Here is a 26,463-nt window from a genome sequence, read left to right as displayed (position 1 = left end):
TGTTAGTGCTCTTAGAATTAGAATTAGAACATTACAGCGCAGTACAGGCCCTTCGGCCCTCGATGTTGCGCCGACCTGTGAAACCATCTGACCTACACTATTCCATTTTCATCCATATGTCTATCCAATGACCACTTAAATGCCCTTAAAGGTGGCGAGTCTACTACTGCTGCAGACAGGGCGTTCCACGCCCCTACTACTCTCTGAGTAAAGAAACTACCTCTCACATCTGTCCGATATCTATCACCCCTCAACTTGAAGCTATGTCCCCTCGTGTTTGCCATCACCATCCGAGGAAAAAGACTCTCACTATCCACCCTATCTAACCCTCTGATTATCTTATATGTCTCTATTAAGTCACCTCTCCTCCTCCTTCTCTCCAATGAAAAGAGCCTCAAGTCCCTCAGCCTTTCCTCGTAAGACCTTCCCTCCATACCAGGCAACATCCTAGTAAATCTCCTCTGCAGTCTTTCCATAGCTTCCACATCCTTCCTATAATGTGGTGACCAGAACTGCACGCAATATTCAAGGTGCGGTCTCACCAGAGTTTTGTACAGCTGCATCATGACCTCGTGGCTCCGAAACTCTATCCCCCTACTAATAAAAGCTAACACACCATATGCCTTCTCAACAGCCCTATTAACCTGGGTAGCAACCTTCAGGGATTTATGCACCTGGACACCAAGATCTCTCTGTTCATCTACACTACCAAGAATCTTCCCATTAGCCCAGTACTCTGCATTCCTGTTACTCCTTCCGAAGTGAATCACCTCACACTTTTCCGCATTAAACTCCATTTCCCATCTCTCAGCCCAGCTCTGCAGCCTATCTATGTCCCTCTGTAACCTACAACATCCTTCGGCACTATCCACAACTCCACCGACCTTAGTGTCATCTGCAAATTTACTAACCCACCCTTCTACACCCTCTTCCAGGTCATTTATAAAAATGACAAACAGCAGTGGCCCCAAAACAGAACCTTGCGGTACACCACTAGTAACTAAACTCCAGGATGAACATTTACCATCAACCACCACCCTCTGTCTTCCTTCAGCTAGCCAATTTCTGTTCCAAAGCTCTAAATCACCTTCAACCACATACTTCCGTATTTTCTGCAATATCCTACCGTGGGGAACCTTATCAAACGCCTTACTGAAATCCATATACACCACATCCACGGCTTTACCCTCATCCACCTGTTTGGTCACCTTCTCGAAAAACTCAATAAGGTTTGTGAGGCATGACCTACCCTTCACAAAACCGTGCTGACTATCTCTAATGTACTTATTATTTTCAAGATGATTATAAATCCTGTCTCTTATAACCTTTTCCAACATTTTACCCACAACCGAAGTAAGGCTCACAGGTCTATAATTACCAGGGCTGTCTCTACTCCCCTTCTTGAACAAGGGGACAACATTTGCAATCCTCCAGTCTTCCGGCACTATTCCTGTCGACAATGACGACATAAAGATCAGGGACAAAGGCTCTGCAATCTCCTCTCTAGCTTCCCAGAGAATCCTAGGATAAATCCCATCTGGCCCAGGGGACTTATCCATTTTCACACTTTCCAAAATTGCTAACACTTCCTCCTTGTGAACCTCAATCCCATCTAGCCTAATAGCCTGAATCTCAGTATTCTCCTCAACAACATTTTCTTTCTCTACTGTAAATACTGACGCAAAATATTCATTTAACACTTCCCCTCTCTCCTCTGATTCCACACACAACTTCCCACTACTATCCTTGATTGGCCCTAATCTAACTCTAGTCATTCTTTTATTCCTGATATACCTATAGAAAGCCTTAGGGTTTTCCCTGATCCTATCCACCAATGACTTCTCGTGTCCTCTCCTCGCTCTTCTTAGCCCTCCCTTTAGATCCTTCCTGGCTAGCTTGTAGCTCTCAAGCGCCCTAACTGAGCCTTCACGTCTCATCCTAACATAAGCCTTCTTCTTCCTCTTGACAAACACTTCAACTTCTTTAGTAAACCACGGCTCCCTCGCTCGACAACTTCCTCCCTGCCTGACAGGTACATACTTATCAAGGACACACAGTAGCTGCTCCTTGAATAAGCTCCACATTTTGATTGTTCCCATCCCCTGCAGTTTCCTTCCCCATCCTACGCATCCTAAATCTTGCCTAATCGCATCATAATTTCCTTTCCCCCAGCTATAATGCTTGCCCTGCGGTATATGCCTGTCCCTGCCCATCGCTAAGGTAAACCTAACCGAATTGTGATCACTATCACCAAAGTGCTCGCCAACTTCTAAATCTAACACCTGGCCGGGTTCATTACCCAGTACCAAATCCAATGTGGCATCGCCCCTGGTTGGTCTGTCTACATACTGTGTGAGAAAACCCTTCGGGTTGTTTAAACTAAATCAGCAGGGGCATGGGAACCTAAATTGTAGTTCCAGTGTACAGGATGTTGAGAGTAGTGAGGTAGGGGATAAGGTTACAGGGAAGCAAGAGGGCACTGGCAAGCAAGAACATGGTTTAAAGTGTGTCTACTTCAACGCCAGTAGCATCCGGAATAAGGTGGGTGAGCTTGCAGCATGGGTTGGTACCTGGGATCTCGATGTTGTGGCCATTTCAGAGACATGGGTAGAGCAGGGACAGGAATGGATGTTGCAGGTTCCGGGATTTAGATGTTTCACTAAGAACAGAGAAGAGGGTAAAAGAGGGGGGGGTGTGGCATTGTTAATCAAGGAAAGTATTACAGCGGCAGAAAGGACGTTTGAGGACTCGTCTACTGAGGTAGTATGGGCCGAGGTTAGAAACAGGAGAGGAGAGGTCACCCTGTTGGGAGTTTTCTATAGACCTCCGAATAGTTCCAGAGATGTAGAGGAAAGGATAGCGAAGATGATTCTCGACAGGAGCGAGAGTAACAGGGTAGTTGTTATGGGGGACTTTAACTTTCCAAATATCGACTGGAAATACTATAGTTCGAGTACTTTAGATGGGTCAGTTTTTGTCCAGTGTGTGCAGGAGGGTTTTCTGACACAGTATGTGGACAGGCCAACCAGGGGCGATGCCACATTGGATTTGGTACTGGGAAATGAACACGGCCAGGTGTTAGATTTAGATGTCGGTGAGCACTTTGGTGATAGTGATCACAATTCGGTTAGGTTTACCTTAGCGATGGGCAGGGACAGGTATATACCGCAGGGCAAGAATTATAGCTGGGGGAAAGGAAATTATGATGCGATTAGGCAAGATTTAGGATGTGTAGGATGGGGAAGGAAACTGCAGGGGATGGGAACAATCGAAATGTGGAGCTTATTCAAGGAGCAGTTACTTAGTGTCCTTGATAGCATGTACCTGTGAGGCAGGGAGGAAGTTGTCGAGCGAGGGAGCCGCGGTTTACTCAAGAAGTTGAAGCGCTTGTCAAGAGGAAGAGGGCGGCTTATGTTCGGATGAGAGGTGAAGGCTCAGTTAGGGCACTTGAGAGTTACAAGCTAGCCAGGAAGGATCTAAAGGGAGGGCTAAGAAGAGCAAGGAGAGGACACGAGAAGTCATTGGCGGATAGGATCAAAGAAAACCCTAAGGCTTTCTATAGGTATATCAGGAATAAACGAATGATAAGAGTTAGAACAGGGCCAATCAAGGATAGTAGTGGGAAGTTGTGTGCGGAATCAGAGGAGATAGGGGAAGCGTTAAATGAATATTTTTCGTCAGTATTTACAGTAAAGAAAGAAAATGTTGTCGAGGAGAATACTGAGATTCAGGCTACTAGGCTAGATGGGATTGAGGTTCACAAGGAGGAGGTGTTAGCAATTTTGGAAAGTGTGAAAATAGATAAGTCCCCTGGGCCAGATGGGATTTATCCTAGGATTCTCAGGGAAGCTCGGGAGGAGATTGCAGAGCCTTTGTCCTTGATCTTTATGTCGTCATTGTCGACAGGAATAGTGCCGGAAGACTGGAGGATAGCAAATGTTGTCCCCTTGTTCAAGAAGGGGAGTAGAGACAGCCCTGGTAATTATAGACCTGTGAGCCTTACTTCGGTTGTGGGTAAAATGTTGGAAAAGGTTATAAGAGATAGGATTTATAATCATCTTGAAAAGAATAAGTTCATTTGCGATAGTCAGCACGGTTTTGTGAAGGGTAGGTCGTGCCTCACAAACCTTATTGAGTTTTTCGAGAAGGTGACCAAACAGGTGGATGAGGGTAAAGCAGTGGATGTGGTGTATATGGATTTCAGTAAGGCGTTTGATAAGGTTCCCCACGGTAGGCTATTGCAGAAAGTACGCAAGTATGGGGTTGAAGGTGATTTAGAGCTTTGGATCAGAAATTGGCTAGCTGAAAGAAGACAGAGGGTGGTGGTTGATGGCAAATGTTCATCCTGGAGTTTAGTTACTAGTGGTGTACCGCAAGGATCTGTTTTGGGGCCACTGCTGTTTGTCATTTTTATAAATGACCTGGATGAGGGTGTAGAAGGGTGGGTTAGTAAATTTGCAGATGACACTAAGGTCGGTGGAGTTGTGGATAGTGTCGAAGGGTGTTGTAGGTTACAGAGGGACATAGATAGGCTGCAGAGCTGGGCTGAGAGATGGCAAATGGAGTTTAATGTGGAAATGTGTGAGATGATTCACTTTGGAAGGAGTAACAGGAATGCAGAGTACTGGGCTAATGGGAAGATTCTTGGTAATGTAGATGAGCAGAGAGATCTTGGTGTCCAGGTACATAAATCCCTGAAGGTTGCTACCCAGGTTAATAGGGCTGTTAAGAAGGCATATGGTGTGTTAGCTTTTATTAGTAGGGGGATCGAGTTTCGGAGCCACGAGGTCATGATGCAGCTGTACAAAACTCTGGTGAGACCGCACCTGGAGTATTGCGTGCAGTTCTGGTCACCACATTATAGGAAGGATGTGGAAGCTATGGAAAGGGTGTAAAGGAGATTTACTAGGATGTTGCCTGGCAATGAGAGAAGGTCTTACGAGGAAAGGCTGAGGGACTTGGGGTTGTTTTTGTTAGAGAGAAGGAGGAGGAGAGGTGACTTAATAGAGACATATAAGATAATCAGAGGGTTAGATAGGGTGGATAGTGAGAGTCTTTTTCCTCGGATGATGATGGCAAACACGAGGGGACATAGCTTTAAGTTGAGGGGTGATAGATATAGGACAGATGTCAGAGGTAGTTTCTTTACACAGAGAGTAGTAGGGGCGTGGAACGCCCTGCCTGCAACAGTAGTAGATTCGCCAACTTTAAGGGCATTTAAGTGGTCATTGGATAGACATATGCATGAAAATGGAATAGTGTATGTCAGATGGTTTCACAGGTCGGCGCAACATCGAGGGCCGAAGGGCCTGTACTGCGCTGTAATGTTCTAAAAAAAAATGTTGAGAAACTATTAAATGTTGGTCCTAAGAGGGATTTGGGTATCCTTGTACACAAATCACAGAAAGTTAACATGCAGGTGCAGCAAATGGAGTGTTGTCCTTTATTGCAAGGAGGTTAGAGTACAAGAGTGAGGAAGTCTTGCTGTAATGGTACAGGGTTTGGTGGGCCCACACCTGGAGTACTGTGTGCAGTCCTGGTCTCGGTACTGAAGGAAGGATATACTTGTCTGACAGGTGAGGAGGAGAGGGAGAGGGAGATACAGGGTAAGGGGGAGAAAGAGAGGGAGGGTGAGGGGGAGAAAGAGAGAAAGCGAGACCGGATGATGGAGAAGGCAAGAAATAAAAAGTCCCAAAGGTGCTGCGCAGGGTCCATTAAAAAGCAAAATCTGAAACCAAACCCACATAAATTGAGATTAAAAGCTCGGTCAAAGAGGTTAGTTTTCAGGAACATCTTTAAGCAAGTATTAGAGGTCGAGAGGCGGAGAGGTTTAGGGAAGGAATTCCCCAGTATTAACAGGCAGTGACATTAATTCCTGATTGTCGGTAGAGATTTGTTAGGAAAGGTTATTAATGTTTACGGAGCCGAGACAGCTCAATGTGGATAAGGAGCAAATCAGCCAAGACCTGAGTGAATGGCGGGACAGGTTTGAGGGGCCGAAGTGCCTTCTCCGTCTTCCTAAGGTCTTTAATAATATCACTGCCAATGCATTTCTGTTTGAAAAAGGAAGTGATGTGAAACCTTTCTAAAATAATAGTTTGTCCCCAGCTGACGTATTGTGTCTAATTCTGGGACCGCACTTTAGGAAGTACATGGATGATTTGGTGAATGTACAGAAGAGATTTACTAGAACGGTTCCTGATGAGATTATTACAGTTACACTGATAGACTGGAGAAGCTGGGCTTGTTCTCCTTAGAGCAGAGAAGATTAAAAGGAGATTTCCCTTTCTTGAAACCATGTTGACTTTGTTTGATTGCACTATGTCATATTTCTCAAGCGTGTGCAGGTACAGAGGGACCTGGTGGATCATGACCAGCGATCTTTGAAGGCGATAGGATATATTAAGAGAGTAATTCATTAGACGTATGCGATCTTGGTCTCAGAGAGACAAAGAAAGAGAGGGAGGGAGCGATGTGCAGAAAGATGGAGTGAGAGACAGGCAGATTTTAGGAGAGATTTTACATCAAACCGTGCTAAAAATATATCAAAAAGATCAAAATCTGAAAAATATGGCCACACACAACAACTGAAGTCACACACCATCCTCACTTGGATCTATATTGCACTTCATTCACTGTCACGGTGTCAACATTTTTGAACACCCTTCCTAACAGCACTGTGGCTGTACCGACCCGCCATGGAGTGCAGTGGTACAAGAGCATGGCTCACCACCACCCTCTCAAAGGGCGATTAGGGATGGGTAATAGATGTTGGCCTTGCCAGTGACACACATGTCACTTGAATCAACTTTTAAAAAAAACACAAAAAATTGACACTGAGCCACTTCAGAACTGTCACAATATTAAACACAGGGACTGGGGGAAACCCTGATCTGTCAGATTGATAAACACGGGGCCTGGGGGAAACACTGAATTGTCACAACTTTAAAGATAGGTCCTGGAGGAAATACTGAGCTGTGACAACTGTAAACACAGGCCCTGGGGGAAATACTGAGCTGTCACAACTGTAAACACAGGCCCTGGGGGAAATACTGAGCTGTCACAAATTTAAACACAGGCCCTGGGGGAAATACTGAGCTGTGACAAATTTAAACACAGGGCCTGGAGGAAATACTGAACTGTCACAAATTTAAACACAGGGTCTGGAGGAAATACTGAACTGTCACAAATTTAAACACAGGGCCTGGAGGAAATACTGAACTGTCACAAATTTAAACACTGGGCCTGGAGGAAATACTGAACTGTCACAAATTTAAACACAGGGCCTGGAGGAAATACTGAACTGTCACAAATTTAAACACAAGTCCTGGAGGAAATACTGAACTGTCACAAATTTAAACACAGGGCCTGGAGGAAATACTGAACTGTCACAAATTTAAACACAGGGCCTGGAGGAAATACTGAACTGTCACAAATTTAAACACAAGTCCTGGAGGAAATACTGAACTGTCACAAATTTAAACACAGGGCCTGGAGGAAATACTGAACTGTCACAACTTTAAACACAGGGCCTGGAGGAAATACTGAACTGTCACAACTTTAAACACAGGGCCTGGAGGAAATACTGAACTGTCACAAATTTAAACACAGGGTCTGGAGGAAATACTGAACTGTCACAAATTTAAACACAGGGTCTGGAGGAAATACTGAACTGTCACAAATTTAAACACAAGGCCTGGAGGAAATACTGAACTGTCACAAATTTAAACACAAGGCCTGGAGGAAATACTGAACTGTCACAAATTTAAACACAGGGCCTGGAGGAAATGCTGAACTGTCACAAATTTAAACACAAGGCCTGGAGGAAATACTGAACTGTCACAAATTTAAACACAAGGCCTGGAGGAAATACTGAACTGTCACAAATTTAAACACAAGGCCTGGAGGAAATACTGAGCTGTCACAAATTTAAACACAAGTCCTGGAGGAAATACTGAACTGTCACAAATTTAAACACAGGGGCTGGAGGAAATAATGAACTGTCACAAATTTAAACACAAGGCCTGGAGGAAATACTGAACTGTCACAAATTTAAACACAAGGCCTGGAGGAAATACTGAGCTGTCACAAATTTAAACACAAGTCCTGGAGGAAATACTGAACTGTCACAAATTTAAACACAGGGGCTGGAGGAAATAATGAACTGTCACAAATTTAAACACAAGGCCTGGAGGAAATACTGAACTGTCACAAATTTAAACACAGGGCCTGGAGGAAATACTGAACTGTCACAAATTTAAACACAAGTCCTGGAGGAAATACTGAACTGTCACAAATTTAAACACAGGGGCTGGAGGAAATAATGAACTGTCACAAATTTAAACACAGGGCCTGGAGGAAATACTGAACTGTCACAAATTTAAACACAGGGCCTGGAGGAAATACTGAACTGTCACAAATTTAAACACAGGGCCTGGAGGAAATACTGAACTGTCACAAATTTAAACACAAGGCCTGGAGGAAATACTGAACTGTCACAAATTTAAACACAAGGCCTGGAGGAAATACTGAACTGTCACAAATTTAAACACAAGGCCTGGAGGAAATACTGAACTGTCACAAATTTAAACACAGGGCCTGGAGGGAATACTGAACTGTCACAAATTTAAACACAAGGTCTGGAGGAAATACTGAACTGTCACAAATTTAAACACAAGGCCTGGAGGAAATACTGAACTGTCACAAATTTAAACACAAGGCCTGGAGGAAATACTGAACTGTCACAAATTTAAACACAGGGGCTGGAGGAAATACTGAACTGTCACAAATTTAAACACAAGTCCTGGAGGAAATACTGAACTGTCACAAATTTAAACACAGGGCCTGGAGGGAAATACTGAACTGTCACAAATTTAAACACAAGTCCTGGAGGAAATACTGAACTGTCACAAATTTAAACACAGGGGCTGGAGGAAATACTGAACTGTCACAAATTTAAACACAAGGCCTGGAGGAAATACTGAACTGTCACAAATTTAAACACTGGGCCTGGAGTAAATACTGAACTGTCACAAATTTAAACACAGGGCCTGGAGGGAAATACTGAACTGTCACAAATTTAAACACAAGTCCTGGAGGAAATACTGAACTGTCACAAATTTAAACACAGGGGCTGGAGGAAATACTGAACTGTCACAAATTTAAACACAGGGCCTGGAGGAAATACTGAACTGTCACAAATTTAAACACAGGGCCTGGAGGAAATACTGAACTGTCACAAATTTAAACACAGGGCCTGGAGGGAAATACTGAACTGTCACAAATTTAAACACAAGTCCTGGAGGAAATACTGAACTGTCACAAATTTAAACACTGGGCCTGGAGTAAATACTGAACTGTCACAAATTTAAACACAAGTCCTGGAGGAAATACTGAACTGTCACAAATTTAAACACAGGGCCTGGAGGAAATACTGAACTGTCACAAATTTAAACACTGGGCCTGGAGTAAATACTGAACTGTCACAAATTTAAACACAGGGCCTGGAGGAAATACTGAACAGTCACAAATTTAAACACAAGTCCTGGAGGAAATACTGAACTGTCACAAATTTAAACACAGGGGCTGGAGGAAATACTGAACTGTCACAAATTTAAACACAGGGCCTGGAGGAAATACTGAACTGTCACAAATTTAAACACAGGTCCTGTGGGAAATACTGAACTGTCACAAATTTAAACACAGGGTCTGGAGGAAATACTGAACTGTTACAAATTTAAACACAAGGCCTGGAGGAAATACTGAACAGTCACAAATTTAAACACAAGTCCTGGAGGAAATACTGAACTGTCACAAATTTAAACACAGTGGCTGGAGGAAATACTGAACTGTCACAAATTTAAACACAGGGCCTGGAGGAAATACTGAACTGTCACAAATTTAAACACAGGGCCTGGAGGAAATACTGAACTGTTACAAATTTAAACACAAGGCCTGGAGGAAATACTGAACAGTCACAAATTTAAACACAAGTCCTGGAGGAAATACTGAACTGTCACAAATTTAAACACAGGGGCTGGAGGAAATACTGAACTGTCACAAATTTAAACACAGGGCCTGGAGGAAATACTGAACTGTCACAAATTTAAACACAGGGCCTGGAGGAAATACTGAACTGTCACAAATTTAAACACAAGGCCAGGAGGAAATACTGAACTGTCACAAATTTAAACACAAGGCCTGGAGGAAATACTGAACTGTCACAAATTTAAACACAGGGTCTGGAGGAAATACTGAACTGTCACAAATTTAAACACAAGGCCTGGAGGAAATACTGAACTGTCACAAATTTAAACACAAGGCCTGGAGGAAATACTGAACTGTCACAAATTTAAACACAAGGCCTGGAGGAAATACTGAACTGTTACAAATTTAAACACAAGGCCTGGAGGAAATACTGAACTGTCACAAATTTAAACACAAGGCCTGGAGGAAATACTGAACTGTCACAAATTTAAACACAGGGCCTGGAGGAAATACTGAACTGTCACAAATTTAAACACAAGGCCTGGAGGGAAATACAGAACTGTCACAAATTTAAACACAGGGCCTGGAGGAAATACTGAACTGTCACAAATTTAAACACAAGGCCTGGAGGGAAATGCTGAACTGTCACAAATTTAAACACAGGGGCTGGAGGAAATACTGAACTGTCACAAATTTAAACACAGGGGCTGGAGGAAATACTGAACTGTCACAAATTTAAACACAAGGCCTGGAGGGAATACTGAACGGTCACAAATTTAAACACAAGGCCTGGAGGAAATACTGAACTGTCACAAATTTAAACACAGGGCTTGGAGGAAATACTGAACTGTCACAAATTTAAACACAAGGCCTGGAGGAAATACTGAACTGTCACAAATTTAAACACAGGGCCTGGAGGGAATACTGAACTGTCACAAATTTAAACACAAGGCCTGGAGGAAATACTGAACTGTCACAAATTTAAACACAAGGCCTGGAGGAAATACTGAACTGTCACAAATTTAAACACAAGGCCTGGAGGAAATACTGAACTGTCACAAATTTAAACACAGGGGCTGGAGTAAATACTGAACTGTCACAAATTTAAACACAGGGCCTGGAGGAAATACTGAACTGTTACAACTTTAAACACAGGCCCTGGAGGAAATACTGAACTGTCACAAATTTAAACACAGGGCCTGGAGGAAATACTGAACTGTCACAAATTTAAACACAAGGCCTGGAGGAAATACAGAACTGTCACAAATTTAAACACAAGGCCTGGAGTAAATACTGAACTGTCACAAATTTAAACACAGGGCCTGGAGGGAAATACTGAACTGTCACAAATTTAAACACAAGGCCTGGAGGAAATACTGAACTGTCACAAATTTAAACACAGGGCCTGGAGGAAATACTGAACTGTCACAAATTTAAACACAGGGGCTGGAGGAAATACTGAACTGTCACAAATTTAAACACAAGGCCTGGAGGAAATACTGAACTGTCACAAATTTAAACACAGGGACTGGAGGAAATACTGAACTGTCACAACTTTAAACACAGGGTCTGGAGGAAATACTGAACTGTCACAACTTTAAACACAGGGCCTGGAGGAAATACTGAACTGTCACAAATTTAAACACAAGGCCTGGAGGAAATACTGAACTGTCACACATTTAAACACAGGGCCTGGAGGAAATACTGAACTGTCACAAATTTAAACACAAGGCCTGGAGGAAATACTGAACTGTCACAAATTTAAACACAAGGCCTGGAGGAAATACTGAACTGTCACAAATTTAAACACAGGGCCTGGAGGGAAATACTGAACTGTCACAAATTTAAACACAAGGCCTGGAGGAAATACTGAACGGTCACAAATTTAAACACAAGGCCTGGAGGAAATACTGAACTGTCACAAATTTAAACACAGGGCCTGGAAGAAATACTGAACTGTCACAAATTTAAACACAAGGCCTGGAGGAAATACTGAACTGTCACAAATTTAAACACAGGGCCTGGAGGGAAATACTGAACTGTCACAAATTTAAACACAGGGCCTGGAGGAAATACTGAACTGTCACAAATTTAAACACAGGGCCTGGAGGAAATACTGAACTGTCACAAATTTAAACACAAGGCCTGGAGTAAATACTGAACTGTCACAAATTTAAACACAGGGCCTGGAGGAAATACTGAACTGTCACAAATTTAAACACAAGGCCTGGAGGAAATACTGAACGGTCACAAATTTAAACACAAGGCCTGGAGGAAATACTGAACTGTCACAAATTTAAACACAAGGTCTGGAGGAAATACTGAACTGTCACAAATTTAAACACAGGGCCTGGAGGAAATACTGAACGGTCACAAATTTAAACACAAGGCCTGGAGGAAATACTGAACTGTCACAAATTTAAACACAAGGTCTGGAGGAAATACTGAACTGTCACAAATTTAAACACAGGGCCTGGAGGAAATACTGAACTGTCACAAATTTAAACACAGGGTCTGGAGGAAATACTGAACTGTCACAAATTTAAACACAGGGCCTGGAGGAAATACTGAACTGTCACAAATTTAAACACAAGGTCTGGAGGAAATACTGAACTGTCACAAATTTAAACACAAGGCCTGGAGGAAATACTGAACTGTCACAAATTTAAACACAGGGCCTGGAGGAAATACTGAACTGTCACAAATTTAAACACAGGGCCTGGAGGAAATACTGAACTGTCACAAATTTAAACACAAGGCCTGGAGGAAATACTGAACTGTCACAAATTTAAACACAAGGCCTGGAGGAAATACTGAACTGTCACAAATTTAAACACAGGGCCTGGAGGAAATACTGAACTGTCACAAATTTAAACACAAGGCCTGGAGGAAATACTGAACTGTCACAAATTTAAACACAAGGCCTGGAGGAAATACTGAACTGTCACAAATTTAAACACAGGGCCTGGAGGAAATACTGAACTGTCACAAATTTAAACACAAGGCCTGGAGGAAATACTGAACTGTCACAAATTTAAACACAGGGCCTGGAGGAAATACTGAACTGTCACAAATTTAAACACAAGGCCTGGAGGAAATACTGAACTGTCACAAATTTAAACACAGGGTCTGGAGGAAATACTGAACTGTCCAAATTTAAACACAAGGCCTGGAGGAAATACTGAACTGTCACAAATTTAAACACAGGGCCTGGAGGAAATACTGAACTGTCACAAATTTAAACACAAGGCCTGGAGGAAATACTGAACTGTCACAAATTTAAACACAAGGCCTGGAGTAAATACTGAACTGTCACAAATTTAAACACAAGGCCTGGAGGAAATACTGAACTGTCACAAATTTAAACACAGGGTCTGGAGGAAATACTGAACTGTCACAAATTTAAACACAAGGCCTGGAGGAAATACTGAACTGTCACAAATTTAAACACAAGGCCTGGAGTAAATACTGAACTGTCACAAATTAAAAAACAGGGCCTGGAGGAAATACTGAACTGTCACAAATTTAAACACAAGTCCTGAGGAAATACTGAACTGTCACAAATTTAAACACAAGGCCTGGAGGAAATACTGAACAGTCACAAATTTAAACACAAGGCCTGGAGGAAATACTGAACTGTTACAAATTTAAACACAAGGCCTGGAGGAAATACTGAACTGTCACAAATTTAAACACAAGGCCTGGAGGAAATACTGAACTGTCACAAATTTAAACACAAGGCCTGGAGGAGATACTGAACTGTCACAAATTTAAACACAAGGCCTGGAGGAAATACTGAACTGTCACAAATTTAAACACAAGGCCTGGAGGAAATACTGAACTGTCACAAATTTAAACACAAGGCCTGGAGGAGATACTGAACTGTCACAAATTTAAACACAAGGCCTGGAGGAAATACTGAACTGTCACAAATTTAAACACAAGGCCTGGAGTAAATACTGAACTGTCACAAATTTAAACACAGGGCCTGGAGGAAATACTGAACTGGCACAAATTTAAACACAAGGCCTGGAGGAAATACTGAACTGTTACAAATTTAAACACAAGGCCTGGAGGAAATACTGAACTGACACAAATTTAAACACAAGGCCTGGAGGAAATACTGAACTGTTACAAATTTAAACACAAGGCCTGGAGGAAATACTGAACTGACACAAATTTAAACACAAGGCCTGGGGGAAATACTGAGCTGTCACAAATTTAAACACAAGGCCTGGAGGAAATACTGAACTGTCACAAATTTAAACACAAGGCCTGGAGGAAATACTGAACTGTCACAAATTTAAACACAAGGCCTGGAGGAAATACTGAACTGTCACAAATTTAAACACAAGGCCTGGAGGGAAATACTGAACTGTCACAAATTTAAGCACAAGGCCTGGAGGAAATACTGAACTGTCACAAATTTAAACACAAGGCCTGGAGGAAATACTGAACTGTCACAAATTTAAACACAAGGCCTGGAGGAAATACTGAACTGTCACAAATTTAAACACAAGGCCTGGAGGAAATACTGAACTGTCACAACTTTAAACACAAGGCATGGAGGAAATACTGAACTGTCACAAATTTAAACACAAGGCCTGGAGGAAATACTGAACTGTCACAAATTTAAACACAAGGCCTGGAGGAAATACTGAACTGTCACAAATTTAAACACAAGGCCTGGAGGAAATACTGAACTGTCACAAATTTAAACACAAGGCCTGGAGGAAATACTGAACTGTCACAACTTTAAACACAAGGCATGGAGGAAATACTGAACTGTCACAAATTTAAACACAAGGCCTGGAGGAAATACTGAACTGTCACAAATTTAAACACAAGGCCTGGAGGAAATACTGAACTGTCACAAATTTAAACACAAGGCCTGGAGGAAATACTGAACTGTCACAAATTTAAACACAGGGCCTGGAGGAAATACTGAACTGTCACAAATTTAAACACAAGGCCTGGAGGAAATACTGAACTGTCACAAATTTAAACACAAGGCCTGGAGGAAATACTGAACTGTCACAAATTTAAACACAAGGCCTGGAGGAAATACTGAACTGTCACAAATTTAAACACAAGGCCTGGAGGAAATACTGAACTGTCACAAATTTAAACACAAGGCCTGGAGGAAATACTGAACTGTCACAACTTTAAACACAAGGCATGGAGGAAATACTGAACTGTCACAAATTTAAACACAAGGCCTGGAGGAAATACTGAACTGTCACAAATTTAAACACAAGGCCTGGAGGAAATACTGAACTGTCACAAATTTAAACACAAGGCCTGGAGGAAATACTGAACTGTCACAAATTTAAACACAGGGCCTGGAGGAAATACTGAACTGTCACAAATTTAAACACAAGGCCTGGAGGAAATACTGAACTGTCACAAATTTAAACACAATGCCTGGAGGAAATACTGAACTGTCACAAATTAAAACACAAGGCCTGGAGGAAATACTGAACTGTCACAAATTTAAACACAAGGCCTGGAGGAAATACTGAACTGTCACAAATTTAAACACAAGGCCTGGAGGAAATACTGAACTGTCACAAATTTAAACACAAGGCCTGGAGGAAATACTGAACTGTCACAAATTTAAACACAAGGCCTGGATGAAATACTGAACTGTCACAAATTTAAACACAAGGCCTGGAGGAAATACTGAACTGTCACAAATTTAAACACAAGGCCTGGAGGAAATACTGAACTGTCACAAATTTAAACACAAGGCCTGGAGGAAATACTGAACTGTCACAAATTTAAACACAAGGCCTGGAGGAAATACTGAACTGTCACAAATTTAAACACAAGGCCTGGATGAAATACTGAACTGTCACAAATTTAAACACAAGGCCTGGAGGAAATACTGAACTGTCACAACTTTAAACACAAGGCATGGAGGAAATACTGAACTGTCACAAATTTAAACACAAGGCCTGGAGGAAATACTGAACTGTCACAAATTTAAACACAGGGACTGGAGGAAATACTGAACTGTCACAAATTTAAACACAAGGCCTGGAGGAAATACTGAACTGTCACAAATTTAAACACAGGGCCTGGAGGAAATACTGAACTGTCACAAATTTAAACACAAGGCCTGGAGGAAATACTGAACTGTCACAAATTTAAACACAGGGCCTGGAGGAAATAATGAACTGTCACAAATTTAAAGACAAGGCCTGGAGGAAATACTGAACTGTCACAAATTTAAACACAGGGTCTGGAGGAAATACTGAACTGTCACAAATTTAAACACAGGGCCTGGAGGAAATACTGAACTGTCACAAATTTAAACACAAGGCCTGGAGTAAATACTGAACTGTCACAAATTTAAACACAAGGTCTGGAGGAAATACTGAACTGTCACAAATTTAAACACAAGGCCTGGAGGAAATACTGAACTGTCACAAATTTAAACACAAGGTCTGGAGGAAATACTGAACTGTCACAAATTTAAACACAAGGCCTGGAGGAAATACTGAACTGTCACAAATTTAAACACAAGGCCTGGAGGAAATACTGAACTGTCACAAATTTAAACACAGGGCCTGGAGGAAATACTGAACTGTCACAAATTTAAACACAAGGCCTGGAGTAAATACTGAACTGTCACAAATTTAAACACAAGGTCTGGAGGAAATACTGAACTGTCACAAATTTAAACACAAGGCCTGGAGGAAATACTGAACTGTCACAAATTTAAACACAAGGTCTGGAGGAAATACTGAACTGTCACAAATTTAAACACAAGGCCTGGAGTAAATACTGAACTGTCACAAATTTAAACACAAGGCCTGGAGGAAATACTGAACTGTCACAAATTTAAACACAGGGCCTGGAGGAAATACTGAACTGTCACAAATGTAAACACTGGGCCTGGAGTAAATACTGAACTGCCACAAATTTAAACACAAGGCCTGGAGGAAATACTGAACTGTCACAAATTTAAACACAAGGCCTGGAGGAAATACTGAACTGTCACAAATTTAAACACAAGGCCTGGAGGAAATACTGAACTGTCACAAATTTAAACACAAGGCCTGGAGGAAATACTGTACTGTCACAAATTTAAACACAGGGCCTGGAGGAAATACTGAACTGTCACAAATTTAAACACAAGGCCTGGAGGAAATACTGAACTGTCACAAATTTAAACACAAGGTCTGGAGGAAATACTGAACTGTCACAAATTTAAACACAGGGCCTGGAGGAAATACTGAACTGTCACAAATTTAAACACAAGGCCTGGAGGAAATACTGAACTGTCACAAATTTAAACACAAGGCCTGGAGGAAATACTGAACTGTCACAAATTTAAACACAAGGTCTGGAGGAAATACTGAACTGTCACAAATTTAAACACAGGGCCTGGAGGAAATACTGAACTGTCACAAATTTAAACACAGGGCCTGGAGGAAATACTGAACTGTCACAAATTTAAACACAAGGCCTGGAGGAAATACTGAACTGTCACAAATTTAAACACAGGGCCTGGAGGAAATAATGAACTGTCACAAATTTAAAGACAAGGCCTGGAGGAAATACTGAACTGTCACAAATTTAAACACAGGGTCTGGAGGAAATACTGAACTGTCACAAATTTAAACACAGGGCCTGGAGGAAATACTGAACTGTCACAAATTTAAACACAAGGCCTGGAGTAAATACTGAACTGTCACAAATTTAAACACAAGGTCTGGAGGAAATACTGAACTGTCACAAATTTAAACACAAGGCCTGGAGGAAATACTGAACTGTCACAAATTTAAACACAAGGTCTGGAGGAAATACTGAACTGTCACAAATTTAAACACAAGGCCTGGAGGAAATACTGAACTGTCACAAATTTAAACACAAGGCCTGGAGGAAATACTGAACTGTCACAAATTTAAACACAGGGCCTGGAGGAAATACTGAACTGTCACAAATTTAAACACAAGGCCTGGAGTAAATACTGAACTGTCACAAATTTAAACACAAGGTCTGGAGGAAATACTGAACTGTCACAAATTTAAACACAAGGCCTGGAGGAAATACTGAACTGTCACAAATTTAAACACAAGGTCTGGAGGAAATACTGAACTGTCACAAATTTAAACACAAGGCCTGGAGTAAATACTGAACTGTCACAAATTTAAACACAAGGCCTGGAGGAAATACTGAACTGTCACAAATTTAAACACAGGGCCTGGAGGAAATACTGAACTGTCACAAATGTAAACACTGGGCCTGGAGTAAATACTGAACTGCCACAAATTTAAACACAAGGCCTGGAGGAAATACTGAACTGTCACAAATTTAAACACAAGGCCTGGAGGAAATACTGAACTGTCACAAATTTAAACACAAGGCCTGGAGGAAATACTGAACTGTCACAAATTTAAACACAAGGCCTGGAGGAAATACTGTACTGTCACAAATTTAAACACAGGGCCTGGAGGAAATACTGAACTGTCACAAATTTAAACACAAGGCCTGGAGGAAATACTGAACTGTCACAAATTTAAACACAAGGTCTGGAGGAAATACTGAACTGTCACAAATTTAAACACAGGGCCTGGAGGAAATACTGAACTGTCACAAATTTAAACACAAGGCCTGGAGGAAATACTGAACTGTCACAAATTTAAACACAAGGCCTGGAGGAAATACTGAACTGTCACAAATTTAAACACAAGGTCTGGAGGAAATACTGAACTGTCACAAATTTAAACACAGGGCCTGGAGGAAATACTGAACTGTCACAAATTTAAACACAAGGCCTGGAGGAAATACTGAACTGTCACAAATTTAAACACAGGGCCTGGAGGAAATACTGAACTGTCACAAATTTAAACACAAGGTCTGGAGGAAATACTGAACTGTCACAAATTTAAACACAAGGCCTGGAGGAAATACTGAACTGTCACAAATTTAAACACAAGGCCTGGAGGAAATACTGAACTGTCACAAATTTAAACACAAGGCCTGGAGGGAATACTGAACTGTCACAAATTTAAACACAAGGCCTGGAGGAAATACTGAACTGTCACAAATTTAAACACAAGGCCTGGAGGAAATACTGAACTGTCACAAATTTAAACACAAGGCCTGGAGGAAATACTGTACTGTCACAAATTTAAACACAGGGCCTGGAGGAAATACTGAACTGTCACAAATTTAAGCACAAGGCCTGGAGGAAATACTGAACTGTCACAAATTTAAACACAAGGTCTGGAGGAAATACTGAACTGTCACAAATTTAAACACAGGGCCTGGAGGAAATACTGAACTGTCACAAATTTAAACACAAGGCCTGGAGGAAATACTGAACTGTCACAAATTTAAACACAAGGCCTGGAGGAAATACTGAACTGTCACAAATTTAAACACAAGGTCTGGAGGAAATACTGAACTGTCACAAATTTAAACACAGGGCCTGGAGGAAATACTGAACTGTCACAAATTTAAACACAAGGCCTGGAGGAAATACTGAACTGTCACAAATTTAAACACAGGGCCTGGAGGAAATACTGAACTGTCACAAATTTAAACACAAGGTCTGGAGGAAATACTGAACTGTCACAAATTTAAACACAAGGCCTGGAGGAAATACTGAACTGTCACAAATTTAAACACAAGGCCTGGAGGAAATACTGAACTGTCACAAATTTAAACACAAGGCCTGGAGGGAATACTGAACTGTCACAAATTTAAACACAAGGCCTGGAGGGAATACTGAACTGTCACAAATTTAAACACAAGGCCTGGAGGAAATACTGTACTGTCACAACTTTAAACACAGAGCCTGGAGGAAATACTGAACTGTCACAAATTTAAACACAAGGCCTGGAGTAAATACTGAACTGTCACAAATTTAAACACAAGGCCTGGAGGAAATACTGAACTGTCACAAATTTAAACACAGGGCCTGGAGGAAATACTGAACTGTCACAAATGTAAACACTGGGCCTGGAGTAAATACTGAACTGCCACAAATTTAAACACAAGGCCTGGAGGAAATACTGAACTGTCACAAATTTAAACACAAGGCCTGGAGGAAATACTGAACTGTCACAAATTTAAACACAAGGCCTGGAGGAAATACTGAACTGTCACAAATTTAAACACAAGGCCTGGAGGAAATACTGAACTGTCACAAATTTAAACACAAGGCCTGGAGGAAATACTGAACTGTCACAAATTTAAACACAAGGCCTGGAGGAAATACTGAACTGTCACAAATTTAAACACAAGGTCTGGAGGAAATACTGAACTGTCACAAATTTAAACACAGGGCCTGGAGGAAATACTGAACTGTCACAAATTTAAACACAAGGCCTGGAGGAAATACTGAACTGTCACAAATTTAAACACAAGGCCTGGAGGAAATACTGAACTGTCACAAATTTAAACACAAGGCCTGGAGGAAATACTGAACTGTTACAAATTTAAACACAGGGCCTGGAGGAAATACTGAACTGACACAAATTTAAACACAAGGCCTGGAGGAAATACTGAACTGTCACAAATTTAAACACAAGGCCTGGAGGAAATACTGAACTGTCACAAATTTAAACACAGGGCCTGGAGGAAATACTGAACTGTCACAAATTTAAACACAAGGTCTGGAGGAAATACTGAACTGTCACAAATTTAAACACAGGGTCTGGAGGAAATACTGAACTGTCACAAATTTAAACACAGGGCCTGGAGGAAATACTGAACTGTCACAAATTTAAACACAAGGCCTGGAGGAAATACTGAACTGTCACAAATTTAAACACTAGGCCTGGAGGAACTACTGAACTGTCACAAATTTAAACTCAAGGCCTGGAGGAAATACTGAACTGTCACAAATTTAAACACAGGGGCTGGAGGAAATACTGAACTGTCACAAATTTAAACACAAGGCCTGGAGGAAATACTGAACTGTCACAAATTTAAACACAAGGCCTGGAGGAAATACTGAACTGTCACAAATTTAAACACAGGGCCTGGAGGAAATACTGAACTGTCACAAATTTAAACACAGGGTCTGGAGGAAATACTGAACTGTCACAAATTTAAACACAGGGCCTGGAGGAAATACTGAACTGTCACAAATTTAAACACAAGGTCTGGAGGAAATACTGAACTGTCACAAATTTAAACACAGGGCCTGGAGGAAATACTGAACTGTCACAAATTTAAACACAAGGCCTGGAGGAAATACTGAACTGTCACAAATTTAAACACAAGGCCTGGAGGAAATACTGAACTGTCACAAATTTAAACACAAGGTCTGGAGGAAATACTGAACTGTCACAAATTTAAACACAAGGCCTGGAGGAAATACTGAACTGTCACAAATTTAAACACAAGGTCCGGAGGAAATACTGAACTGTCACAAATTTAAACACAGGGCCTGGAGGAAATACTGAACTGTCACAAATTTAAACACAAGGCCTGGAGTAAATACTGAACTGACACAAATTTAAACACAAGGCCTGGAGGAAATACTGAACTGTCACAAATTTAAACACAAGGCCTGGAGGAAATACTGAACTGTCACAAATTTAAACACAAGGCCTGGAGGAAATACTGAACTGTCACAAATTTAAACACAAGGCCTGGAGGAAATACTGAACTGTCACAAATTTAAACACAGGGCCTGGAGGAAATACTGAACTGTCACAAATTTAAACACAGGGCCTGGAGGAAATACTGAACTGTCACAAATTTAAACACAAGGCCTGGAGGAAATACTGAACTGTCACAAATTTAAACACAGGGCCTGGAGGAAATACTGAACTGTCACAAATTTAAACACAAGGCCTGGAGGAAATACTGAACTGTTACAAATTTAAACACAAGGCCTGGAGGAAATACTGAACTGTCACAAATTTAAACACAAGGCCTGGAGGAAATACTGAACTGTCACAAATTTAAACACAGGGCCTGGAGGAAATACTGAACTGTCACAAATTTAAACACAAGGCCTGGAGGAAATACTGAACTGTTACAAATTTAAACACAAGGCCTGGAGGAAATACTGAACTGTCACAAATTTAAACACAGGGCCTGGAGTAAATACTGAACTGTCACAAATTTAAACACAAGGCCTGGAGGAAATACTGAACTGTCACAAATTTAAACACAAGGCCTGGAGGAAATACTGAACTGTCACAAATTTAAACACAAGGCCTGGAGGAAATACTGAACTGTCACAAATTTAAACACAAGGCCTGGAGGAAATACTGAACTGTCACAAATTTAAACACAAGGCCTGGAGGAAATACTGAACTGTCACAAATTTAAACACAGGGCCTGGAGGAAATACTGAACTGTCACAAATTTAAACACAGGGCCTGGAGGAAATACTGAACTGTCACAAATTTAAACACAAGGCCTGGAGGAAATACTGAACTGTCACAAATTTAAACACAGGGCCTGGAGGAAATACTGAACTGTCACAAATTTAAACACAAGGCCTGGAGGAAATACTGAACTGTTACAAATTTAAACACAAGGCCTGGAGGAAATACTGAACTGTCACAAATTTAAACACAAGGCCTGGAGGAAATACTGAACTGTCACAAATTTAAACACAGGGCCTGGAGGAAATACTGAACTGTCACAAATTTAAACACAAGGCCTGGAGGAAATACTGAACTGTTACAAATTTAAACACAAGGCCTGGAGGAAATACTGAACTGTCACAAATTTAAACACAGGGCCTGGAGTAAATACTGAACTGTCACAAATTTAAACACAAGGCCTGGAGGAAATACTGAACTGTCACAAATTTAAACACAAGGCCTGGAGGAAATACTGAACTGTCACAAATTTAAACACAAGGCCTGGAGGAAATACTGAACTGTCACAAATTTAAACACAAGGCCTGGAGGAAATACTGAACTGTCACAAATTTAAACACAAGGCCTGGAGGAAATACTGAACTGTCACAAATTTAAACACAAGGCCTGGAGGAAATACTGAACTGTCACAAATTTAAACACAAGGCCTGGAGGAAATACTGAACTGTCACAAATTTAAACACAAGGCCTGGAGGGAATACTGAACTGTCACAAATTTAAACACAAGGCCTGGAGGAAATACTGAACTGTCACAAATTTAAACACAAGGCCTGGAGGAAATACTGAACTGTCACAAATTTAAACACAGAGCCTGGAGGAAATACTGAACTGTCACAAATTTAAACACAAGGCCTGGAGGAAATACTGAACTGTCACAACTTTAAACACAAGGCATGGAGGAAATACTGAACTGTCACAAATTTAAACACAAGGCCTGGAGGAAATACTGAACTGTCACAAATTTAAACACAAGGCCTGGAGGAAATACTGAACTGTCACAAATTTAAACACAGGGCCTGGAGGAAATACTGAACTGTCACAAATTTAAACACAAGGCCTGGAGGAAATACTGAACTGTCACAAATTTAAACACAGGGCCTGGAGGAAATACTGAACTGTCACAAACTTAAACACAGGGCCTGGAGGAAATACTGAACTGTCACAAATTTAAACACAAGGTCTGGAGGAAATACTGAACTGTCACAAATTTAAACACAAGGTCTGGAGGAAATACTGAACTGTCACAAATTTAAACACAAGGCCTGGAGGAAATACTGAACTGTCACAAACTTAAACACAGGGCCTGGAGGAAATACTGAACTGTCACAAATTTAAACACAAGGTCTGGAGGAAATACTGAACTGTCACAAATTTAAACACAAGGCCTGGAGGAAATACTGAACTGTCACAAATTTAAACACAAGGCCTGGAGGAAATACTGAACTGTCACAAATTTAAACACAAGGCCTGGAGGAAATACTGAACTGTCACAAATTTAAACACAAGGCCTGGAGGAAATACTGAACTGTCACAAATTTAAACACAAGGCCTGGATGAAATACTGAACTGTCACAAATTTAAACACAAGGCCTGGAGGAAATACTGAACTGTCACAAATTTAAACACAAGGCCTGGAGGAAATACTGAACTGTCACAAATTTAAACACAAGGCCTGGATGAAATACTGAACTGTCACAAATTTAAACACAAGGCCTGGAGGAAATACTGAACTGTCACAAATTTAAACACAAGGCCTGGAGGAAATACTGAACTGTCACAAATTTAAACACAGGGCCTGGAGGAAATACTGAACTGTCACAAATTTAAACACAAGGCCTGGAGGAAATACTGAACTGTCACAAATTTAAACACAAGGCCTGGAGGAAATACTGAACTGTCACAAATTTAAACACAAGGTCTGGATGAAATACTGAACTGTCACAACTTTAAACACAAGGCATGGAGGAAATACTGAACTGTCACAAATTTAAACACAAGGCCTGGAGGAAATACTGAACTGTCACAAATTTAAACACAGGGCCTGGAGGAAATACTGAACTGTCACAAATTTAAACACAGGGCCTGGAGGAAATACTGAACTGTCACAAATTTAAACACAGGGCCTGGAGGAAATACTGAACTGTCACAAATTTAAACACAGGGCCTGGAGGAAATACTGAACTGTCACAAATTTAAACACAAGGCCTGGAGGGAAATACTGAACTGTCACAAATTTAAACACAAGGTCTGGAGGAAATACTGAACTGTCACAAATTTAAATACAAGGCCTGGAGGAAATACTGAACTGTCACAAATTTAAACACAAGGCCTGGAGAAAATACTGAACTGTCACAAATTTAAACACAAGGTCTGGAGGAAATACTGAACTGTCACAAATTTAAATACAAGGCCTGGAGGAAATACTGAACTGTCACAAATTTAAACACAAGGCCTGGAGGAAATACTGAACTGTCACAAATGTAAACACTGGGCCTGGAGGAAATACTGAACTGTCACAAATTTAAACACAGGGCCTGGAGGAAATACTGAACTGTCACAAATTTAAACACAAGGCCTGGAGGAAATACTGAACTGTCACAAATTTAAACACAAGGCCTGGAGGAAATACTGAACTGTCACAAATTTAAACACAGGGCCTGGAAGAAATACTGAACTGTCACAAATTTAAACACAAGGCCTGGAGGAAATACTGAACTGTCACAAATTTAAACACAAGGCCTGGAGGAAATACTGAACTGTCACAAATTTAAACACAAGGTCTGGAGGAAATACTGAACTGTCACAAATTTAAACACAGGGCCTGTAGTAAATACTGAACTGTCACAAATTTAAACACAGGGCCTGGAGGAAATACTGAACTGTCACAAATTTAAACACAAGGCCTGGAGGAAATACTGAACTGTCACAAATTTAAACACAAGGCCTGGAGGAAATACTGAACTGTCACAAATTTAAACACAAGGCCTGGAGGAAATACTGAACTGTCACAAATTTAAACACAAGGCCTGGAGGAAATACTGAACTGTCACAAATTTAAACACAAGGCCTGGAGGAAATACTGAACTGTCACAAATTTAAACACAAGGCCTGGAGGAAATACTGAACTGTCACAAATTTAAACACAGGGCCTGGAAGAAATACTGAACTGTCACAAATTTAAACACAAGGCCTGGAGGAAATACTGAACTGTCACAAATTTAAACACAGGGTCTGGAGGAAATACTGAACTGTCACAAATTTAAACACAGGGCCTGGAGGAAATACTGAACTGTCACAAATTTAAACACAAGGCCTGGAGGAAATACTGAACTGTCACAAATTTAAACACAAGGCCTGGAGGAAATACTGAACTGTCACAAATTTAAACACAAGGCCTGGAGGAAATACTGAACTGTCACAAATTTAAACACAAGGCCTGGAGGAAATACTGAACTGTCACAAATTTAAACACAAGGCCTGGAGGAAATACTGAACTGTCACAAATTTAAACACAAGGCCTGGAGGAAGTACTGAACTGTCACAAATTTAAACACAGGGCCTGGAGGAAATACTGAACTGTCACAAATTTAAACACAGGGCCTGGAGGAAATACTGTACTGTCACAAATTTAAACACAAGTCCTGGAGGAAATACTGAACTGTCACAAATTTAAACACAAGGCCTGGAGGAAATACTGAACTGTCACAAATTTAAACACAGGGCTGGAGGAAATACTGAACTGTCACAAATTTAAACACAGGGCCTGGAGGAAATACTGAACTGTCACAAATTTAAACACAAGGCCTGGAGGAAATACTGAACTGTCACAAAATTTAAACACAAGGCCTGGAGGAAATACTGAACTGTTACAAATTTAAACACAAGGCCTGGAGGAAATACTGAACTGTCACAAATTTAAACACAGGGTCTGGAGGAAATACTGAACTGTCACAAATTTAAACACAAGGCCTGGAGGGAAATACTGAACTGTCACAAATTTAAACACAAGGCCTGGAGGGAAATACTGAACTGTCACAAATTTAAACACAAGGCCTGGAGGAAATACTGAACTGTCACAAATTTAAACACAAGGCCTGGAGTAAATACTGAACTG

This window comes from Heterodontus francisci, unplaced genomic scaffold (genome assembly GCF_036365525.1).
Source record: "Heterodontus francisci isolate sHetFra1 unplaced genomic scaffold, sHetFra1.hap1 HAP1_SCAFFOLD_521, whole genome shotgun sequence".
Lineage (NCBI taxonomy): Eukaryota > Metazoa > Chordata > Chondrichthyes > Heterodontiformes > Heterodontidae > Heterodontus > Heterodontus francisci.
This window is presented reverse-complemented; position numbering follows the sequence as displayed.